Source organism: Empidonax traillii, unplaced genomic scaffold (assembly GCF_003031625.1).
Source record: "Empidonax traillii isolate 1590-97213 ecotype Southwest subspecies unplaced genomic scaffold, ASM303162v1 scaffold535:size1322822, whole genome shotgun sequence".
Lineage (NCBI taxonomy): Eukaryota > Metazoa > Chordata > Aves > Passeriformes > Tyrannidae > Empidonax > Empidonax traillii.
The window spans coordinates 291,433-307,631 of NW_020955728.1; the positions used below are offsets into that span (position 1 = coordinate 291,433).

The following is a 16,199-nucleotide window of genomic DNA, read 5'->3' on the forward strand; positions in this document are numbered from 1 at the left end:
GAGCTTTATCCCCCGCCTTTCCTTTCCCTCTATATTTTTCTTCTTCTGTTTTTATGTTGAAATCACAGGAACTACGCAGCCTAGCAAGGCTGTAATCACTCAGCAGGAACCTGGCACAAGCACAATGCAACCACCAGCCAGGCAGCAGGAAACTGAAGGAAATCTCTCTCCCTCCCCCCTAGGTTTCTTAAAAGGGGCTCGGCGTGAATGAATCTTCCCGGTAGCCACCAACAATTTCTTATTCCTTCCGAGCAATCATCAATTTCAGCATCAAGTGGTTTAGTGGCTCTACAACTGGTAGTGGCAGCGGAGTAAGCCCAGCATGCAAACGTTTTGGCTAATTTAAAACCCTTGTGCTGCCGAATCAAACATGACAAGACAACAGTAAAAAGAGAGGCTATTATCCCAAATGAGAGTCGGCGGATGGCTGAAATTGGCTTGAGTGGCAGAGACAAAAGAGGTGGAAGGAGCAGGGACAACCAAGCATGATAATACCAGATACAGCATGCACTTTCTCCCCCACTCCCAGCGCATTCATACGTATAGCTACCTGGAAGAAAAAAGGCAAATGTTTCTGAGTTTCATGGCCAGGCAGAAAAAAAAAAAATACACTTAAGAAGATTCAACATAAATTAATGCCTAGTAAAACATCAGCCCCGTGGGTACAGAGAAACATAACTTAAAGACAACAGAATCCCTAACACTCTGAAGACAAAACTGTCATTTCCTACCTGAATTCATGTCTTGCTACCCCAAGTTCATTCCCATGAGTTGAGAAGCAACTGATTTAGGATAGAATAGCCTTAAAATAAGAATAATCTGTGTCGTGGCTACTGGTGAATAGCTGCTACACATGACAAGCTCAAAAAGAGCCCAGATCTCAAAGAGCTGCTGGGGAAAAAACGTGGAGGGCAGAGGAATTAATTTTGCAAGGCATTTGGGAGACCACAACCGTTCTCATGATGTTGAGAGCTATGAACCCTGGTGATGGCTTGCAGCTCACAGAACGATGACCTGTGGGATCACTGGAGAGCAAGCAAGTTGTCTTTTGCAAGATTAACAATTTAAAAGTGCTGAAATTAATTTTGTTTAATAGCTGTGGGTGCAGACTCCTTACAAAGTAGGTTGCAAGGTCAGCAAGCCTCCTAAAGCCTTTTAAAATGCAGCTTTTTATAGGGACAGTAGATTTAGGGTGGCTTAGGGCTTAAAGATCTAAAAAGCAAGAGAAGGGTAAGAGGTCATTTCCTACCACTTCCAAATCTTGGATGAAGACATCTTCTCTGTTTTACTTCTCACTCTATGACACACACTCATTGGGACATTCAGAGCTACTTGAGGCAGTATGAGTTTCTTAGGGTAAGCAAGGTGAAAAAATACATTAAAATCAAACATGAGAACCAGATTAACCAGTACATAGGAGGCTTATCAGACTCATACTGGAACATGCTTACCTGCGTTGCAAAAAAATCAGTGGGAGGGAAAAAAAGTCTAGGAGAATGAGAGACTGAGAGGGGGAAGACAAGGGCAGGGAGAGTGCTCCCACCCTTGCCATCATTCAGAAGTAGTTCACCTGTGATTCACATCTGCCTTATACGAGATCATTACACTCTAAATTACTGTACTGTAAAGAGTGTTTCAAGGAACAGCTGGGCTCAACACTAAAACCAAAACCAACCATTTAAAAGGCACTTGCTCAGCTTCACACCCTACTACATATGAGCTATCACTCACAACATACCAAAATCTGCTCATTAGTGCTCCCTTATAGGATGCTTTTGCCCTACAGTTTTAGCAACAGCACCCAACTTAAATGCACAGGTAAAGTTCATAGTGAGTACAAGTCTGGGAAATAGAAACAGGGCGTTTGTTTTGGAAAACTGTGTATGATGGTCTGAATTCACTGAAATTAGGCAACATTGCCTTAAAAAATATTTGCATTTGTGAAGTTGGATCTGTGTGAAAAATGGACTCATAAATTCAGACAGGAGTCCAATCCCAGAAAAGCATGCGTCCCGATGCAAAAAACTGGGTATTTACAGATACCCACTTGGCCTAGCAAACAAATATTCCCAGGGAATCGAGAGCTCCAGGTGAGGACATGATCACAATGGATACAGCATGTGAGTTTGTTCCATCCTGCCCACTTTCTTTTAAACTATCCCCCTAGAACGTGAAGGAAACACAGCACTTAAGTTTTCAAATCAAAAAAACAAAACCAGTAACACGCTAAACATCGGGCATGCCAGCCGTCGATACACAGCCCACTCTGGGACAGGTTAAGTGTCACCCAGCAGAGAAGCCAGCCCATGTCTCTCAGCCACACAGGCAAGCAGAAACATTTGAGCCTTCGCAGCATGTTGTCCTGCGTAACCAAAAGTAGTTGCTATGATCCTGCAGACGGAGGGGGCCCCTTCCCTGGCAATGAGGTAACTGACGGTCATTAGAGAGGACAGAATTAATTCTGCTGCAAGCCTGGTGCTGACAGTGGCCGAAGTGAGTGTGCCAGCCATTTTTCTCAGCCTCTTCCACAGGGAGCTGGAACAAAGGAGGGAGCCCCTGGGAAATACTGAAGACACTACAAGAAAATAATTTTAGATGCGTATGAATACTGCCACCAAATCCTGAGTGCTTTCAGGCTGACATACGCTGCTGTATGCAGTGTTTGTTTCCTTTTTTTGTCTGAAAGTTGAATTCATATCCTTACACAGCACTCCAAGAAAAGTCCAGTTCACAGTTCAGCAAGGAACTGCTTAAAAGGCAAGCCTGATACAGGTCCTTAGGGCACCTCATCCATCCTGCACTTGGATGGCATTCTCCATCAAGGGACCCCATTAGGAAGGAAGGGCAAACTGAAATCCTAACCCAAAGCAGCCTGAAACAGCACCAACATACTGGTATAGCAGCGATGGATGAGTCTCCATTTGTCTTCAAAGCATGGGAAGCCAATATATCTGCTTCATAGCAAACTGAACTTTACTTTCCAACCTTGTAGTGTACTTAAAGCTAAAACGTATATCATCTTTCTATCTGGGGATAAGGCAGTAGAGAAGTGTCACCCAAGACTCCAATTAAACAGATTGGAAGTGACGCACTTCCAATGCAACTTCATACAGCAAAACACCCTGAGATACACTCTCTGTGCTTAAAATCAATTGCTCAGGAAGGCATCGCCACAAGCTACAGAAGGTTTCTTTTCCCCTCCATACAATGGAATAACTCAGAAGCATCTTATGCTAGTACAAAGCTTCCTGGAAAAAGCAGTTGCTGTAGGAATGCTATCAATACCGGAGGTATCACAGATTCCTACTCTCCCTAGAGAAGGTTAGGCCCTTCCAAGCAGGAAGAAACAATATGTTTGTTCTGTGGCCAAAGTAATTATAGGCTTGCCTATATTGCTTTATATTTCTCTTTTCATAAAAGAGCTTTGTATCGGTGTTGAACAAGCAGAGTTGTGAGACTGGAAGTCTCCAATCTAAACTTAGGTCTGGCAGAAGTAGAAACAGCTTCACTCACTTCAGGAAAGGTGATTCTGTTTGTACCAGGACTGAACATGGCCAAATGAGCTTCCTTCAACACTGCTTGTTAAAATATTTAAGCTGAGGCAGGTGTAATGTCCTCATGGATAATATATAAATAAGTATACATCTTTGGACTTCTCTTTGCATGCTAATGTAGCAAGTATGTAATGTTACAGGAGGAACTCATTCTTCATCCACAGGGGCAGTTTCAAGAAGAAGATAGAGATTCAAATACTGCAATGTGAAACAGGTATTACATTTTTGAAAGCTATTCACCTGTTTATGGGAATTTCTATCCAGGGCTCTCCTTTACATTTCAGTGGTATCTATTGTTCCTGGTGAGATCCTCCTGCACCAGGAGCTGTACAAGTGCAGTGAGAGAAGACCACCATGACCAATACAAACTGCCATCTGAAGAGGCCAGCCAGAGAGCTGCTGGGAACACACATGTTTCTTGTGCTCCAGCCAGGAGCCTAAACCTAAAGGTTATCCTGCCCTAGTGTAGCACCATATCACCTCTAGCGCCAGTAAGGCTGACCAGAACTGTCTATATCTACCTGCCTATTCAATTCATATCAGGAATAAAGGAGAAAGAAAAAAAGGAGAGAAAAAAAAAAAAAAAAGGCAAGGTCAGGCACCTATGTATGAGCCACAGACTTGATATAAGTAACAGCAACCTCACATGGACCCAAACCCCCCCAGCCCAGCACCAGAACCTGCTTCTTCCTGCTCAGTGCACAATTAATTGTTCATGTAAGCTCACCCAAACACCAGACCGGTTCTCTTCCTATCTGTGTTCAAGATCACAAAAGCACCTCTCACCAAAAGCCTTTTTATGCGTATGTGCTTACTGTCTCTGAATCCAGTGAGAAGGCTAATCTAAGTATTCTGCTCATCTACAAAACCTAATTAGTTTGGACTAAAACAAGGAGAGCTACGGAGTTATGTGCTCTGACATGCTAAGAAAACTTCATCATAAGTGACTGCAAAAAACATATGAATGAAATGTCTGACAAGGTTACCCCAAGCCTCATATTAAAACTCCTTGACTCAAAGTTTTGACATTTTTTCCCTTAAACAGCAGACTTTGAATTAGTCCTGGCCAGCAAGACAGTGGGAGAGTACAAGAACCACCTTCTTCCATCTGATTCTCCTTTGGATAGAACACTTGTCTCAAGAAAAAAAGGTGTTGTCTTAAAAGGTTTTTTTTTCCCCCTCAACTTGTAGAGTTCTGAAGACCTCTCAAAAAAAGTCTCCACAGATGACAGTGAAACATGAAATCCAACCAACCCTCTCACCATTGATGTGCCTCAGCACTATATGCCCACATTATGGCACTTTTTTTAAATTACTTGCAAAAAAAGGGGGAGAGGGGAGAGTTGGAAAAAAGAAACCGAGATCTTGACAGAAAACAAAAGAAAGGAGAGCTAAGTCAGCCAGCCTCAGCTGCAAGTGATTTCCATAAGCTTCTGCCTCTGTGTGACACAGGTGAAAGGAGTTGCTCTTTCTCTGAAACACCAAAAATCTCAGATTCTGCCAGTGATTTTTGACACACACACGCACATATATATGTAATATATAAATAAATGTAGGGAGTCGGTACTAATTTTACTGAAGTTATTGCCATACCCAAAATTATTAAGCATCAGTTACAGGAGAAATATCAAGCCTTGGTCACGATGCCTAATGTTATCCTCTACACCTCAATGTCTTCACTCCTAAAAACCACGAGGTCAAGACACACCATATTCTGTACTGGTTTTCCCAAAGCCATGGTAAGACTCGAGCCTGATGCCTATTGTAATGCTCAGAAAACTTAGAAGCTTACTATTTTCACTGGAAAAAAAAAAAAGTAACCTTGCAGTCGCCTTTGAACTTCTGTCTGTACCACTGGGACAAACACACTCAATATTGGGAAGAGAATCACTAGGAGGGCTTTTATGATGTAGTACAAGGAAAAAAAGAGAGGAAAAAAAAAAAGGTGTTACGACATGTCCTGTTCCTATTCTACCAATATATATATATTATTTTTTTTGAGATAAAGTCTCCTTCTGACAAAAAAAGTCACTTATTTTCAGCAGGATTTGGGGTCTAGTCTATGTAGCGGATTTCCAGACCAGCTGTTATTGCAGCAACAAAACATGCTAAGAATATTGAGCCAATTAATCAAAGCACTCCAATTCACACACACAGGCTTAAAGAAAAAAACCAAAAAAAACCCCACAACAAAAAAAACCAGGAAAACCTAAAGTCCAAGAAGAAAACAAGGTAGTAAACACTGAATTAATTTTTTTGCCTCTTTTCCCTCAGGCATGTAGAGCAGTCATTAGGGAACAGTCCAAAGGAGCTGAGGAAACTCATTACCAATACAGCAAAGCATGGCCAGGTTGCCGCTTAGTTTGGGGTTTTTTTTTCCATTTTTCCCTTTCATGCAGGGCTGAAGCATGAAGAGACTTTTGGGACCTGATCATGTTATGGAGCAGGAACAACGTGCCTCCAGCCCCGGTGCGCAAACCATTCCATCAGCAGAAGTATCCGGCAGGTCGGAGACAGACTAACTTTTCCAAGGTATTAAATTAAAAGATGTTGAATTAAGTTAAACGCCCCACATTGAATTGACATTTCCCTTTTTTAATGCAAGCTAAGATTGATGAAAAATACCACTTATCTACATTAAGGGTCAAAATATCCAGCAAAAGAAGCCTCTGGTTCAGCGCGTCAGAGCAAAGTCAGTCTTACATAATCCGGGGACCAGAACGCGGATCACATTCTGATGATCCAATTAATGGTGGGATACTTTGCAATCAGCCAGGAAGCAAGGCCCCTAACAGATTGTGGGGCTGTAACATCAATTTCTTAAGTGCATTTAAAGGATTACAAATGTTAGTCCTGGCTTGAGATTGAAACACCTATTGAGGTGCTCTGAACCACATTACAGTAATTGGGTACCTGAATTAATGCCATTTCTTCTGATGGGCAAGTTGAATACATTGGAATTACAGATTTCTTTTGCTGTGTTTCACTTTCAGCTGTTTTTTTTTTTCTTCTCAGAACATAAATTTGAAGCAGAATATCTCTTTTTGTCTAGATAGCTTTAATTACAGGCCTGAAGCACCCAAGTACTGCCCTAATTTTACCTTCTTGATTGTTTGGGTGCACTTTCTTTTTTTTAATTTATTTTTTTATTTTGCTTATTATTTTACCATGCAATGACATTAAGATTTTTTTTTTTCTTGAAGCTTCAGAGGGAAGGGGGAATAGGCTATTGAAAGGTGGAGGAACAAAAGTCTTTATTTTCCTTCCCATATCCCTCTTCCACTATGTAAACCTTTTTATGCATGCACCAGATACCATTTGCAGTTTTACACCTCTAGAGAGCTAGAACTAGGGCTGCCTCAATTAGGCTTCTATTCCTTCTGAGGTCAGTTCAAGTAAAGGTCTCCATCATACCAAACTGGCAGGAATGCTAACTACCCGGGTATTTCAGACCGTATAGGGTTCAGCTGAAGTGCTTAAAAACACGTAGCTGGTTTCAAGAGTATTCAGTGAATATACAGCATAAAGCCATTTGTGTGTGCCAGAGACTAAACTTACTCAGTGTTTTAAAATCCGAAATAGGTTATGACACAGGTTTGTTTGTATGGCTTTTCAGCCAGGCAGTGTCTCTGTTAGACCGCAGTACAAAGCATACGGGACGCACACATTTTCCTCTTGGATCATATGAGGTTTGATAATTACAGTTATAACAGGGAATTCCATCCATTTTTGTCCTCAGCGTATGTGGCACTGCCATTTCAGTGACCTCGGCAGTGATTTCTCACTTGCAGCTAACTGGAATGTACACAACCATGATATAATACCCACGCTGTGAAAAAGAGAGGTGAGAAACAGAGCATGGTATTCCAAATATTCCAGTCCACTCTGTACATTTAATTTATCTGGTTACAGCACATCAAGATTAGATATTGTTTTAATTACTCATTTTTGGAGGTCTATTGGTGATTAGTTATAAATATACATGCAAGTATACACACATGCCTGTTTTAAATTTCATATATTATATACCCTTTCTGAGCTATTCCAACTTTTCCCCTTTATTCAAGATTCCATAAGAAACTGTGATGCTGCAGCGATTCTGCTTTAATTTTTGGTTTTGCTTAAGATAACTGTAAACAGCAAAGATACAAGAGCTATTTATCTTCATTGCTGGTTAAGAGGAAATCGTAGCGTATACCTTAGGGGAGCTAAGGAAGCACAGTGATTTAACAAGCATATGAAGGAAAGAGACAGCTTCTAATTCAGTAATAGAACTTTCTGACGCTCAGGAAAAAGTGGTTTGCATGGTTTCGTCAGATAGCCTTTTACAGGTAACTATTTTATTTTATTATATACTTCCCACCACATAAGAAACATAAGATTTAGGAGGGGTCACTGGGGACCTTTCAGCTATGCTTTTTGTTTCTCTTGAATAGTTTTGAATGCCCCTTAATTTCCTATCTCCACTAATGCAGGATATTCCCACAGTTTACAAATAACACTTTGGAAACACAATAAAATCTACAAACTGTCTTCACCTAAGATGTGATTAATCAGAGGACAGACACAGTTTCATTGAAAGGACTACACAATGAAGCAAGCCATAAGTTTTTTAAAAAAGTGTCTTGCAAATCTCAATTAAAGTTTCAGTGCAGTTTTTGGCTCATTAGATTACGCTCACTGAAATGATTTACATACAGATAATGACAATGCAGACCCCAAGGACTAGTTAGCTGTTTAGCAGCATATACATTTCATGTAACCATTTCCATACATCTAGTTTTAAATTCATTAACAAAAATTAATTGCTACCCAGTGGTCGACATTACACTGCACACAGCTTCAATACACTTCCTAAATTACTGCTTTCTGTCACTCCTCTAGTGGTCCTATAGACAAGATAAACTTTGCTGCCTTGAAGGCATTGACTACGATTTGTAGCAAAGCTCATGTTTAAGTCAGTGAGAATGAACAACTGAACTTCAGGAAATTTGTCTTGGTTTTAAAATCTCATTAATATTTTGGAATAACAGAAAACTTTGTCCCTCTCCCCCTTTGGCAAAGGCAGCACGATGCCCTTAGGGTTCCACCACAGAGAAACCAGCAATGAGTTCCAGCATGCTCAGAAAGCACTGACCTCACTAACATTCATTGTGGACCCGATTCAAAGTTTACTGAAGTCATAAGGAAACTTTACATTAGCTTCAGTATTCTGCAGTTTTGGCCTTCTAGTCCTGTTGCCCCCCTTTTCCTACCCAAATCTTAACTGAACTTTGCTGTGTGAGCATTAACTATGTTGTTATTATTGTGGCACATTCAGCACGAAGTGACTGGTGATAATGCCGTCCAAATGTCTGTCTGCTTTTTTATGGCTTGGGTAAGGAGAAAAACGTTACTTTTCATAAGTAATTAACAGAAATTAGTCTTGGATTTTTACAGACGCATAATGATTTGGGACCCAAGGGGGAGGCAAGGTTCACTTTTTAGTAATAACAGTTAATGGATAAAAAAATAGAAAAGACTTTCCACACTCTTTCCATCATATTTCCCAAATATTTACAGTGTACACCTCGGGTTTGAAATAAGCCAGGGAGAATTAATGTGTTGTTTACACTTGGAATCCGAGGTGGCCCCGTCCCAGCAGGGCAGTACAATGTGCTGTATCTTTCCCTTCTCAGCACTTATCTTAATCTTAATAACTAGCCAGACAACTGACTCCAGAGTCCTGGGCTTATCGACTGGAATTCGTCACATGCACACAGGAGAAGACAAGAAATGCATTATATAACAATGCCATACAAATCATTATCTTTTAATATTTAAAAGTATGTATTCAAAGTCTGATATGAAACCATTTGGTTGAACTCAATTCCACTGGTTGTTATTAAATTTGATAGCAAATGAACAAAAATACACTTGTAACGCATTTATCTGCAGAAGAGTTTATTTGCAACAGATCAAAAGGCTGCTTCTTACTGCATTTTAGCTACTGCTATCAAATGCAATCTGCTTTTTAAACATGCTTTGATACGGGAAGACTATTTTCAAAACAGGTTAATAGGAAATGTATATATTTATTTTTTTTCCTGAGACTCCCAAGTACCAAGAAATACCCAGAGAGTGAACAGAAAGCCTACTGCGCCCTCACTGTAGGTCTACAACACGATTTCTTTGAAACTAGTTTATATAATCAAGAGGAAAGCCATCTCAACTGCATCCACCAGGCACTTGGACTGTGCTTTCAAAATTGTCGTACAGATCTGAATTTTGGTTCTGGTGTCTCACACTAAATACCATTTTTTTGCCAGGAGGCAGGGACATGTGAACCACAGCATCAGGGCTCCTCTCTGCTGAAACGCCACTCTCCTGAGAAGGTTTTCACGTCTTTCTCGGCACCTCCATGGTAAAGAACTATGTGAGTATCTATGCAGTGTGGAAGGGGGGGAGAAGAAGCACACGAAGAACAACGATTAGGAGCCCACTCCTGAAGAAAGAGGGGAAGGTACAATCATTTTAAACACAGACCTTGTCAGGATACGAGGGAAGATGGATACCTCACACTCTGGCATTATTAACACGCACTTGAAGCAGGTGTATAAGCAATAAATACAGGTTAACAAAGATGCTGTAAATTCACTCCTCTCCTCTGCTTGTTTTGCTCTAACCCAGCCTATATAGAGTTACTCATGCCAAGTATTTACACCCTTAGCAATAGGATTCATCTGGTATAAGACACTAGAGTTGCACTCAAAACATTTATCATTACTAGTGCCAGATTTTTCCAAATTTCTTTTCCACATCAAAAACTTTTGAAAATTACCCTAGGCCAATCATTGTGTTAAATCACAAACCACAGTAAATCAATTAGTTAATCAATCCCATCAGGCAATCAATTAACATGAACTAAGAAATCCCTGAGCAGACATATTCTCATGTGAACAAAGGTCACCCACTGGGGCCTTTATATGTCTGTTCATATTAGTTTAAGCCCAGGTTTAGAAGGAGAAATTTTCCTCTGATAACAGTTCTTTGTATTGATGTGTCAGCACAGACACCTAGTCTCCGTGTACGTCTGGCAGAGACCGTCTGTATTTTTACTCGAGTAATAACTAGAGGCCACTTTCAGATGAGGGAATCTGAGATTGGTGCTCTGATGCTGTGAGAGATGAGACCTCTTTTGATGCCACCGAAAGGACTTTGTCCCAGGCTTTGCAGTGGTACCTGAGCAAAAGAGGAAACTGGGCTTTTTCAAGCATGCACCTCAAAAATTGCAAGTGCAAGCAAATTTAGGGGGGCGGGAGGAAGAAAAGCCACTGGTGCACATAAGGATCCACATAAACTTCATAGTAAAGCAGAAGTTCCAGCAGAGGCAAAGGTGGTGGGCAACTTGAATTCCGTGAAATGAAATCTTATGAGTCAGGCCTGCAGATTTCTGCACTGCTTATTATTTGGATACAGAGCTCAACAGAGCAACTTTTTGTGCAGGTAACTGAGCTATGTGGCACCCGGTCTTATTACCTCCAAAATCTGCTGCAAGTTCAGCGTCCCTTCTACATTACTCCTCTTCCACTAAATCAACTGTACATTTAGTAGCAAAGAGGGTATCAAATAAAGGCTGGTACGGCTCTTCTAATCCTAGCCAGAGTCAGGGAAGAAAGATGCCTGGAACAGCAGAGAATTGGCCTACCTTGGGATGGGGGGGAAAAATGCAAAGGTATGAAAATGTATTCAACAATGCTCTCGGTGCTCAGATCCAGCGGTGACAGGGCTATAAGCAGATGCATTACGCTGGAAATATATCAAGGTTAGATTAAGCTGCAGAGTTTCCATTTTATTAATGGTCTTCAATCTGACTCCTTAATAAAATGGAAACCATTTGTAAAATTTTGATCAGAATCCACACTTAGCTTTCAAGTGCTTGCAACCTTTAGGTATATTCAGGAACAGATTTCAGAAAATTCATGCCTAAAAACGAAGGTGAGAAGGGAACGAGGGGAAAATGACCTGAGGTGATGCAAACCTTGGAGTAAATTATTATGCAAACTGTGAGTTAGCCTAAATGAAGAAATCACTGGGACAGCATGGGTTGGTATTTTTCCACAAATCACAGAGATATGTTGGATCACTGCAGCATCTGCCACGGTGGTGTAACTAGAAGAGTAAGTATCTAAGGCATCTATATTTAAATACTATCCTCAATGGTATCTCAGAGCTACTGGAGTGTTGCTTGGAACTGGAAAGCCTGAGTGGCCAATGCGATGAAGAAACAGCTGCAATTAATGCAATGCTGTACCATTATCAATTCATTCAAGTTTCCTCTCAGCTGCTGTCAGGGAACAGGAGAAAGAAAGGTTTTACCTAATAGTTACTGGAGAAGGAAGTGTTGTTGGATAAAATAAAGGTGACAGGAAAAGAAAGGTACTAGAAATATCACCTCCCAATAGTATCTCTCATGCAGAAAGAAACCCGCATAAAAAGAAGTAAAGTTCATACTTCTAATGTAAAAAGGAACTGAAACTCAGAGCCAAAAACAACAATTTTATTTAATAGCAATCCTGCCTGAAAGGGAAAAAAAAAATTCACAAGTGCATACACTGTGCTGTTGCACTTCTTGTATTTGAAACCTGAAGAAGAAATCTTGAAGGGAAGTTTTATTTGTATATAGCAGGCTGTGGATTAATTGACTAGAAGTTACACACAGATTTATGAAATAACTTCAGCTAGGCTTTTTCTCTGATAAGTGGTTCAATACAAAGCAAAAGGAATTTACTGAAAACAGAGCAACTCAAGCTCTCCTTTTTAGCCTTTAGAGAGGGAGAATTGCATCACACAGAATCTCCAAGCAGGATCAGGATGATTAAAAAAAAGAATATACAAGGAGAACAGTATCACCTACACTGACCTACAGCCTTCAGTAAGGAGAACAGTTGCATTATCCAAGGCCATGGCCTTTGTTAACAAGCAGTGACTTCTCCTAACACTTGAACCTGATGACGTCTATACTAATAAAGCTTACATCCTTAATGAAGCATGAGCACTTCCTCTGGGAAAGGCCCAGGACTATCAGGAAGGACAACATGGTACTGTAGCAAATTAAAAGTCTGTTTCTCTCCCTTTGACTTTGATATCTACTTGGATGACATTTGCAGCACTTATGGAGATAATGCTATGGAAAGAGGAGCCTTGATTTGTCTAGCCAATAGAAAGTCTATTATCCTAGGAGACAAATCTGAACTAGATACTCTCACTGCACCCTATATCTTAGGCTCATGGTAACCACAAAAGATAATATGGAATATATTTATTCAAACTAACTGAACAATTTCTATAGGTGACACCTCCATCTGTTCTTCACAAGTCATTTGTCTGTGTGCCCACAGACTACCTGGTAAATACAACTGCAAGACAAGGTAAGCACAAGTGATTGCTCCATGTCAAATACTTATTTTTTAGACCTAGGACAAAACAGGTAGGTAAAGACAAAAACTGACACATAGCTAGAGAAATACTACTGTTTTACTGTCCATACTTCTACAGAACTGTTTCTTCCATAAAACAGCCTTCTCATATGTTAGGGTCTTCCTGTTACCACATTCCTTTGGCATTCTGGCAGTGTGAGAACCATCTATATAGAGAGAATATTTTAGGCTGAGATCACCTTGAAATCAGGTGCACACTGAACTAAAGAAGATATCTGGGTCCCTAATTCCCATTCACCTCTACACAGTTTTTCCCACCACTTCCTTAAGTTATGTTGAGTAGTAAGATGGCACAGCAAAGCTGTTAAATTCAGGTGCTCACCACAAAGAACAAAAAAAGACAGGGCCCATTTCTGAACTAAACTAGCCAAGTAGGTCGATATCTTGAAGGTTTTTGGGGGACTCCAGCTGGACTTAAACCGACTGCTTTGTAGTGTCCATCTCATGCTGAAAGAGAAGGTATTCAGCAAGGTGCTAATCCAATGCAACACACAAACTAGCAGTTTATTTAAAACAAAACTTGATCCTTATTGGGAGCCGAGATATTTGAAGCACACACAAGTAAAACTAATTTAACCTTTGAAAAGTTATCTCCAGAGGGAAGAATAGAAATCCCTTTATAAGATTTTTAAGCACTGCAATTATTGACGAGGACTATATTACTTCAGTTTTCTCTGATCAGAAAAAAAAGCAAAGCCACAGGAGACATCAGCAGCTGTCAGGCTGTTTTCCAACTGCAATGAGGTAGTTTACAGTGGGCTTGTGCCAGTCTCTTAAGACCCAGTTAAGAAGCCTTTTTAAAATGCCTTAAAAAGCCAACTCATACATTAATCAAGTTGAGCCCTCATCCATACTTACTGCAATACATCAATTACCATGTCTTTTTTTTTTTTATTTTAATAAATTCCAGTTGACAGCAGACACCTTATTAAGGCTCACTAAAATGATACAATAAGTAAAAGGCTATTAATATTGCTTTTTTACCCTGCTGCTATTGTCTTGCCGCACTGGTCTGCAAACAAATTCAGGCTGCATTACAATTAATGCCAATGGAACTCCTTCTAACGACTTCCAGCTTGCTAATTTTTTACGCTAATAATAAAAAAAAGGCATTGCTATGCAAGAACGGCCCCCTTTTATCATGCTCGCATGGCACACTAGAGAGCTCCTGCCATTGTTCACATGAAAGACAATTAAACCCAGGAACATCAAACCCAAAAATGACAATCTGCTAACCAGCACTGGGTATTGCTGAATTCTTTTCTCTATTTTCTGAACTGATAGAAAACAACTCTCCAAAGACATTTCCCTCCCCCATGCCCACCCTTTGGAAAAAAAAAAAAAAAAGTTTGAAAAATACTCTTGCTGATTTATGCATCTCTGCTTAGAATTTATTAACTGTCTCGGGCCAATTTCACTCTCAAACGTCTATTGCCTCCAGATTTGAATTCTGGACACATTTCAAGGTATACAACAATAATATTGTCCACACGGTTTCATATTTAAAAATAAACATGATTTTTTTTCATGGTTCATGTTTTCTGAAACGTAATATAAAATGCCAAAGGCAGGAGAGTTAAAGCTAATGTGGTAATAAGTTTATTTCTCCCAGTTTTCTAGGGAGAAGTGTGGAGAGCAAAAGGGGTCATCAGGTTTGCTGAAAATTAAGTACATTCACAACGTTAATTTAGAATAAGGGTAACTTCTATTATAGGTGTTTATATCTACGCCCTCTGTCATGGAACTTAAGAACCAGTTTTACAGCAATATTTTCAGATTTGCACCTGGAATATATATACATATTACCATTTTTAAAATGAACTGTATTTTGGAACCACATGCATTTATATAAAGACACAATAAATTATACTACTTTGTACCTCTGAAAACTAATTTAGACCAAGAGTTTCAAGGCACTTCTGTCTTCATTAATTCTCACAAGATCTTTGAGAATTACGTGGTTATATGTCTGTTTTAAAGTATATCAATTACATGGCAGAAATGTTAAGTGAAGCTTACAAGACCATGAGGCATTAGCGGTAGTAGCGGAAATACAGCCCCAAAAATCCAACTGTCACCATGAAGATGCCTCAGAAACTCTGGCAACTCTTCAGCTCAACATAAAACTGAAGCATTACTTAAGATGTGTCCTTATATAGGATCTTACTTGCTGAACTTCAAGGACACCCATAAGTCCTGCTTGGTTTTCATTCACCCAGCTGTGCTGATTGGAGGCACAGCCTTAGCCTAAGTCTATGCATGTCCCAGCAACTTGAGCCCCAGTCCAGTCACTTTATCCTACACCACAGTACATACACATTTACTGCAAGAAATTCTAGAAGTTAGAATCACAGTAAATAACCACTTTATATTCTGAAATATTCATGTTCCTGGTAGGTCAGCGTGTGCATGTTATAAACATGAAGTTAAGAAGTAATTGGTAACTTGCTGATTGCTACAGATTTGACACAAGTAATGAGAGGCAAAGCTTTAGCTAAAGGGTACGAATCTTATGAAAAAAGTCCAAATTATATTTAGTACCAAACCATAGAACTATGTATAAATATAGAAGCTTATAAACATGCAGGACTAGAAGGAATTTAGATTTTTAATGAGAAACTAGGAAACTCCCATATCCCTTTTGCCATACACAGCTTACTTTCTATCCCCCTAGGCTAAAGGCATCAGGCCTTAAACCTGTCACCTGAGAGGGCCAGAATATTTCCAGGCCTCTACTTCAGACCAAAGAAGTTGTGGTAAATTCTACATCTGGGAGAAAAGAACATTTTTGTGTTGTTGTTTAATAGCCACTGAGAGCTGTGGAGTGTTAAGAACGTACCCCAGGAAAGATGGATTAGTAGGAAGTGGCCAAAAGAGGCCATAAAATGTGCATTAAAAATGCAATTCATCACATAACTGTGCAATTTGTCAAATGGATATTGTACCTTGCATAGTGTCTTTTGGGACAGAAGCAAAAGAAAAAGGCCTGGGAGATAACGGTTCTATTCCTGGCTCTGCTACTGGTTCTCTTTTTGACCTTGAAGAAAGATTTTTTGCCAAAATATGTGGACTGTTTTCTACTTCTATTATTGCACATCCAACTTAATTTTGGTCAGGTTCATAGTTGCACTTCTAAAATCAGCATCCTGCAAATAGAGAATCAGGA

The 16,199-nt window shown here is 39.9% G+C and overlaps 1 protein-coding gene across 17 annotated transcripts in view; it reads right to left on the minus strand.

Annotated features, from left to right (window-relative positions):
* The window catches only part of ESRRG (estrogen related receptor gamma), a 403,057-nt gene that overhangs the window by 235,674 nt on the left and 151,184 nt on the right, over window positions 1–16,199 (minus strand). The window lies entirely within an intron of this gene.